The 8,207-nt window shown below is 43.4% G+C and overlaps 1 non-coding gene across 1 annotated transcript; it reads right to left on the bottom strand.

Annotated features, from left to right (window-relative positions):
- Positions 1–7,567: 7,567 nt before the first annotated feature.
- Positions 7,568–7,641, bottom strand: Trnat-ugu. Its single transcript has one exon. It is a non-coding gene; the product is annotated as a tRNA-Thr (tRNA).
- Positions 7,642–8,207: the final 566 nt, after the last annotated feature.

The following is an 8,207-nucleotide window of genomic DNA, read 5'->3' as shown; positions in this document are numbered from 1 at the left end:
CACAAGGAGAATTAGGGGCGAGCTCCGCGGCGCCGGCGTGCTGCGGCGGCTCCTGCGGATTGCGGTAGGGCGGACGGCCAGCGCCGGCTGGAGGAGCGAGGGGCGGCCGTTGTTTGCAGCAGCGCCGCGCCGCGCCGCGGGTCAACGGCCGCAGTATCGACCGGCGGCGGCGGCGGCGGCGGCGGCAGGTAGAGGGAGGCGGCGGCGACGGCGGCGGCGGCGGCGGCGGCGGCGGCGGGAGGCCGTCTTGGCGGCTCCGCCTCACTGCTTGCATGACCCCCTGACCCGCTTCCCGCGGCCACACTTCCGCCACCCGTACCGCTGCCACCGTTTCTACTGCTGCAGATCGGTCCTCGGCGCTGCGCCCTGGACCGCATCGCCTCGCTTATGTCCTCTGCAGCCCCGCCCGGGTCGCCGGCAGCTCCGGACCAGACCGGGCGGGACAGCACTCCTGCTCTCTGGGAGAGTAGACGCCGGAGCGGCTACTGCAGCGCTGCCGGGATGCGCCCCAGCTCGGGCTACAGAGGCGCTTCCTAAAACCACTGGTCACTCGTGGTACCACACGAACACTCTCCGGTGCTGTGCTTATCTCGGGACAGTCCCGGTCCTTGAACCTAGTCGATCGCGTGGCGGACCTCTAAACTAAAGACGTACTATTTAATATCATCCATATTAAGGAAGCGTGGGGGCAGTTGTTACACAGTGACTCCTTGATGGCGTTACAAACTTTCATAGATGATGGAGAAGGGCGATCGTAACAATTCGAAATAAGGGAACCTGGTTCGGAAACGAACGAACAGAAAGTTAGAAGCGAAAATCCTTCTGATACCTCTGACACTGGAGTACATATAACGGTACTGTTGTTGCTAAGATTGTAGGGTAGCCAACTTTCAGAGATGGTAGTATGAACTAAAACAAGAAAATAATGTCCAGTAAACATCGGTTCTAAAACGCAAACTTTAAGAACTATAGGCACTTAAGAATTTTTAAATACGTTACTGGAAAAAGCAGCGATATGCTTGGATAACTTGAAATAATAATCAGTCTTGATAACAATTTTTTTAATTAAAAATTAAAAATCACGTGCAATGTTAAACGGTTTCGATTTGGAATACATATAACGGTATTGTTGTACCTAAGATTGTAGGGTAGGCAACTTTCAGAGGTGGTAGTATGAACTAAAACAAGAAAATAATGACCAGTAAACATCGGTTCTAAAACGCAAACATTAAGAATTATAGGCACTTAAGAATTTTAAAATACGTTACTGGAAAAGGCAGCTATATGCTTGGATAATTTGAAATAATAATCAGTCTTGATCGCAATTTTTTAAATTAAAAATCACGTGCCAACGTTAAACGGTTTCGATCATAACTATATCATCGTTAGGTCTGTCTCATTAGGTGGTGAACAGAGGCGGCGAGCGGAACACTGACTAGTGTCGGAACACACCTCCGGCGACAGTTCTGCCAATGGCGGATGTGTCTTCCGGCATTTGTCAGGGCTCTGTTCCCCGCCTCTGCTCACTACCTAATGAGGCATGGTCTGATGATCATATAGGTATGACCGAAACCGGTTAGCACTGAAATGTGAGTTTTAATTTTTAATAAAAACAATTTGCCAAGACTGATTATTATTTCAAACTACTGGGCACTTGTTCAGTAAAAGAGATCTGTTTCGCAGTATCGAAGGTGAAAAAGTGCTCATAGCTCTTAAGCTATGCGCTTTAGAGCCCATGTTTACTGGACATTTTTCTTGTTTGGCTGAAACAACGGCAGTAGCCTGACAGTTGCCTACGTTTCCGGACCAGGGCCCCTTACCTGAAATCGACATACTTACTCGTCTCCATCATGCCTGAAAGTTTGTAACATCATAACGGAATCGCCCTGTATTTTAACTGTAATAACTGGTAGCATTCAATCGCTTTACACTCTACTCACAACTCAACGACGCATTCCGAGAGACAGCGCTCCCATCATCAGGTTGTTGTACTCATCTCGTGAGGTTAGAGCACCAAAACGTCTAGCAATACATTTGCCGCTTTCATAAAACAGAATAGAAAGACAATGGACTGTGGGTCCTCGTCGTACACTAAAATCGTCGGCTTCTGTCCTTAGCCGTCCCATCTCACACAGCACCGTGTACCTGATCAGCTGTCAGCTCCAAGAGTGTTAAGATGACGCTTTTTAAACCTCCTGATGCTATCAAAATAGCTTTCCTGGCAAGTGATCTAGAACCCAATAAAATGAAACATGATGTCGGTAACGAGTAAATGAGTTCAAAAGATCAAGAGTTTAAAAATACACTTCCAGTCCTGTGATGCAAAGTACGGTACGAACAGGAAGAATATTTTCGACCTCATACAAACAACATAAAGATGCCTTCGGACTAACTTACTACGATAAATCAGCCTTTGCGATCCATGCGTACGAAACACGCCACCCCCTTAAGGGAATAGATGACTTAGAGAAGAAAAGAAGGGACGTGAACTCCATTCGGTAGAAGAATTAGAGTGCCATTCATGAAAGCAATACGACAATATTCTTAACACGGAAGAGCAAGAAAACGGAACGAGTTTTCTTAACGGCTTTATAGAATTATTTTAAAGCAGATGCATATTTATAAATTTGCAGTACTTTTTTGACGAAACAGCTAGACTCGAAAGATCGTAGACGACAACATGCAGGTAGCATCTTTGAAATGAGGAAAGATGGGTGACGAATAGAATAGCAATATGGTTGAGTCGAAACCCGCTCTTACACAGTAGTTCCTCGGACATCTCAGTTCACAACACAACTCCTCGACGGCTGGAGAACCGTCTTGACATTCTTGGAGCCCACACCTGAGTAGGAGGACGCGGCTTGGTTGGTGGTGCTGTGTGATATGGAACGGCTAAGGATAGGAGTCGGCGATTTTATTGTAAGATGAGGACCCACAGTCCAATGTCTTTATATCCTTGGTAACCTCATGAGCTGACTTTGACAATTTGACAACCCAACCTGATGATGGGAGCATTGATTCTCGGCACGCGTTGTTGAGTTGTGTGTAGGACACAAAACGATCGAATGCTACCAGTTATTACTGTTAAAGTGGTGCCTTTTTTTTTTTAATAATTGGGCCGGTAGGGTGGACAGTCGCTAGACACGTCTGACGGTGTGTGATCACCGCCGACTAGTAGCAATAAAGAACAGCACACGCTGCCGTGTAGAGTAGAAGAAAAATAAAACCTAACCTACATGTGAGATTTCGCCATCTGAGGACTGGACGTCCGATGTATTGCTGATGGGGGAAAGGGGGGGAGGGGGGAGAGGAGATTGTCCGAAGGGACAACGGGCCTCTCCGACCATTCGCATCAATCACACCGTCCAATTAGTCCGCCGGCTGCAACTGATCTTAGTAGTAATAAACAAAGTTAATTCCCTAAACGAACTGACGATCATTATGATTTCTTTGCGAGAAAATCTTCTAGATTGCTAAATACATTTTCACTTATTACAACATTTCGGCTACTCCCAACATCAGATCAGAAATTACGACTCGTAAAAGTTCAGTGTCAATCGCAGTTGACGCCCGCCTCTGGCGTATAATTTTTTTGTAATTGACACTGAACTTAGTTTTACTAGTTCTAAGTATTTATTTGATGATAGCGGTAGCCGAAACGTCATGATAAATGGTAACAGATTAAGCGATCTAGACGGCTAAATTAGTAAAAAATCTTAACAGGTGTCGTAGCCATCAGCTCGTCATCGTAGGAAAACTCTACTTGCTGGTCTATGGAACGTCAGTCTGTACTCTCAACCTGCCCAATTCACGGCCCAGTAAAGGTACTCTTTAAAAGTGGGAGAATCGATGTCATGCACTGTGCGATGTGGTTCGATCAAACACTTCCACCTGCGTGTGGCTGATCGTTCTGCAAGCAGTACCAGCCGTTGGGTCGGTCGTTGTTGGCCAGACATTCCAAGATCAGCACAGCGTTCTTAGTAACCCGCAGGAGACAAGAATAGGGTTTGCTCCATTTGTAGGAAGGAGGCTCGACTCGCCGGCGCAGACAGAGGGGGTACACAAATTCCGTCTCGAGGGGCGGGGTGAGGGGGTGATAAGGAAGGGCATGAGGTCACCCTCTACAACCGGCATTATCAAATATAGATTATCATGCCGACTTTGCGAAGAAAGGAAAACGACGAAAGAAGTAGACAGGTGATTAGAAGGAAGCAGCTTTCACTGCCTGCCGACAAACTCTGGTAAACTTAAGAAATGAATGGCAGCATCTTCCCGTTTCTGACTGGTGGACGGCCCGAAAGAAAGAAGCAAGACAATCAGAGATATATGGAAGGAGTGTTGGAGCAAGGCAAAAAAAAAAAAACAAAGAAAACAGGAAGACGACGACGCCATTAGACACGGGGCACAAGCTGTGATCGACAGAGGATAGGAAAGAAAATCGGCAGTGCCCTTTTCAAAGCAATCATCCCGGCATTTGTCTTAAGCGATCTAGGGTAACACAGAAAAAATGAATGGCCAAAGGGGGATTTGAAGCGACGTCAGCTGTCTTACAATACAAAGAGGAATTAAACCCAAGAAAAAGTATTTACGTAAGACCTTCGGAAATATAACCAGCCGATATAAGTAATACAATACATAGGAAGCACTCTGAACCTATACTGAGAACTACGACCGAAATCTCTGAAAAATACGACACCGAGAAATACGTTTAGCAAGAAGAATTCCGTAGATGTGGTAGTCCTCTGTCATTTTTATTAACTAAACGTCCATCAATTAATGGAGGTAAAACGTTTTACTGTCTTGTATATAACAGCAATACGAAAGAGCTGTGTGGGTCTGATACAATACATATAGCAAACAAGTTGAATTTTTACATAAGCATTGAAAATGTGACCACTGACACGAATTTTAAAAAAAAATCAGACGGAGGAATATAATTAATCTCTCGATACAATTTCTGTGACCGGAATTGGCAAAAAAGTGCTCTATGAAGCACAAGATGAACGACTGTGCTTGGGAGTTTAAGGAAGTGTGTATGCTGACATTTTCTCAGATTTTATGAACTGGTAAAAAATAAAATTAATCGGATGAATATTTGTGTAAGCAATTTATCGTCAGCTGTATTGGAAGAGGAATCATGCTACTGAATCTCTAGTTTCTGTAATGTTTAATTTTGTACTTACGTCGCAATCTTAACATTGACAGATAACTCTTGAAACTTGTGCAGATGAATTTGAATAACAGATCACATTACTGAAGCGTCTATTATTCCCGGGTAGGTTTCAGCTTCCTTTCTTACATTGTGATTTTACTTGTACCGTTTTCTATTCATTTGAAACTTGCTCCTGTCACCAGTATGCATTTACGCCAGACAGCATTCATAAAACTAATTCATAATATTCTCTATATAAGTGAAACTTTCCAATCATTGTCGATGTCGTCTCTTACAAGAGCAAAATTGTTTTGGTAAAGGTAGCTCTTGTGATAGCAATATCGCAGCAAACACGCGTAACTTTGAAGAAATAAGAGAAAAAAATCCAAATATTTATAAGGGGGTTTATAGATCGTCGGATGACTGTACATCGAAAAAACAGAAATACTTCATAGGAAACTACGAAAGTTATACTTAAGTACACAAATTATATTAACATAGCAATTAAAAGAGAAGCCCAGGAAAAACGAAGGAGTAAGATTAGCCTAGCTTGTATATAAAATTAACCGTGCAATGAGATTAATTCCATCAAACAATATTGCATGAATACATTTTTGTTTACAGACAATCAAATGGTAGTACCAAAGAAATGGTGATGACTGACAACGGCCAGAGAACTGCTTAAGACACGTAATTGACAACAACAGATGAAAAATTTCAGAAAACAAGACGAAAAGTATGAAATTTTCCAGAACGCTCGAAAGCTGGTGTCAATGAATAACTTCTAGAACAGGTGCTATGTGTTACCTAGTTAGATCGTAATATCAACCATGAATACCGATAACAGTATTGACACTGATGTATACCGCTATACACAGAACAATGAGTAACAAAATAATCAGATAGGCTTAACTGAAATTCTGCAGTTGTAGATACACTAGTATTGGCATATTATAGCGACGTATGGACAATGAATCCACAACTTAGATAAAAAAATAAAGTCTAGATAAAAAAATGAACTCGGTCGAGATAAGAAAAAGACCAAAATTTATTAAAGTTGCACCTTATATGAAACCAATTAATCAATTATTACACAAGTAATCAAAAAGGGTATATGACAAAGATGCAGTTTTTCTGCTCAACTATTCGATCTGTATATCGACGAAACAATGAGTTCAGAGGTGGAATTAAAACTAAAGGTGAACGGATATCAATAATAAGTCGTCAATGACATTACTAATATAAAAAACTGTAAGGAAGAATTACCGGTGACGTTGAATAGAGTAGCAGAAGTGAGATTGACTAGACACATCATCAAAATTGGCGACCACATAGTACGACGCAGTGAAAGAATTCTGCTACGTTCTGATCAACGTAACCCATGACGGAAGAAACAAGTAGGATGTACGAAGAACTCTAGCACAGACGAAAGAGGGTTTCCTAGCTACTGGTATCAAACAAGTGCCTTTATCTGAGGAAGACGTTTCTAAGAATGTACGCTGGAGCACAGCACTGCATGGTGGCGAATCATGGACAGTGGAAAAATCGGAACAGAAAAGAATCGAAGCACCTGATATGTGAGATTACAGAATAAGAAGACTGATGAGATACGAAATGAGACCTCTCGCAGAATCACAGAGAAAAAAGAAAAATGTGGAAAATAGTGGCTAGAAGAAGATGCAGAATGACAGGATATGTGCTAAGACGATAAAGAATAACTTCTATGGTACTTGAGAGAGCTGTTAAGGGGACAAAGAGTAGGGGAAGAAACAGATTGGAATATGGCCAACAAATGACTGAGAACGTTGGGTGTAAGTACTAGGAGATGAAGAAGTTGACATAAGAGAGGAAGTCGTGACGACCAACATCAGAAATGCCAAAAAACATAAGAACCAAACGAAAATTATGCTCCACATGTGGAAATTCCAGAAACAACAAACTGAAAGGATGAGTGACTACCGGTTGGGCAAAATAAGTAATAAACCTCAGACAATATGAGAAAGGAAGCTTCGCAAGGCTTTTATCCTAACGTCGAATATGAAATAAATAGTACGATCATACACGAAAAATTGAGTAAAATATTTTTCGGTGTTAGGTTGCGTCAAAATGAAACAATAAAACTATAAAGGCGACGTTTCTACCGTATTTGCAGCAGTTCTCTTCAGGATGATTCATCTGTTTAGCATCGGTGGAACTTCAGTCGAAGCGTCGATTCTATAGTTGTTTGGCTGTTTCCTTATGACGTGGCTCAACACTCAATAAGATTTATTCGAATTGGAACCCTAAGCTCTTAATGAATTTTAGCGGTTAAGTCTTCTCCGGTAGTTAGTCGACTAACAGTGTTTTACAATGAAATGAACACCCTTAGCTGCTTACAGGCGTTGACACACGTCAACGGGGACAGATGAAAATGTGTACCCCGACCGGGACTCGAACCCGGGATCTCCTGCTTACATGGCAGACGCTCTATCCATCTGAGCCACCGAGGACACAGAGAATAGCGCGACTACAGGGATTTATCTCTGGCACGCCTCCCGCGAAACCCACATTCTCAACATATTGTCCGGCACTACAATCGTAGTGCCCCCGCTCATTATACTCATTATTCGCGGCGCGTTGCCGATTCCCGTGAGAGTTCGGGCACTGTTTGTGCATTCGCACAAGAAGGAGATGGTCAAGTGGCCGGTGAGCCTTAACTATCTTAGTACATATAACAGTGTTTTCTTGATGCAACGTTTCCATCAGTTTTCCTCTGGGTGCCTAAAATGATGAGCAGGCTACTTTTCGAAACGTTACTCAGGACGAAGCAGCTGATCGACTGACAATCCGAGAAGACTCCAAGGAAACATGAACACAGCTTGCGGGTAGAGCTTGCGGCGCGTTTAGACAATCGGATCTGAACAGACTGTTCACTGTAGTGACGGAGAAGTGCGACAATTACGGAAATTCCGGGGAACAGTGAATGGATTGTGAGCGGCAGGCAGCACGGCAGAGGAGCGAGTTGGCCGGCGGCTGCTAGTTAATATGGAGGCACTGCCCCCCTCCGCTCCGCCAC

The sequence above is a fragment of the Schistocerca americana genome, chromosome 3 (assembly GCF_021461395.2).
Source record: "Schistocerca americana isolate TAMUIC-IGC-003095 chromosome 3, iqSchAmer2.1, whole genome shotgun sequence".
In the NCBI taxonomy this organism is placed as follows: domain Eukaryota; kingdom Metazoa; phylum Arthropoda; class Insecta; order Orthoptera; family Acrididae; genus Schistocerca; species Schistocerca americana.
The sequence above is the reverse complement of the archived record's forward strand: the minus strand, read 5'-3'. Positions and strand labels throughout refer to the sequence as shown.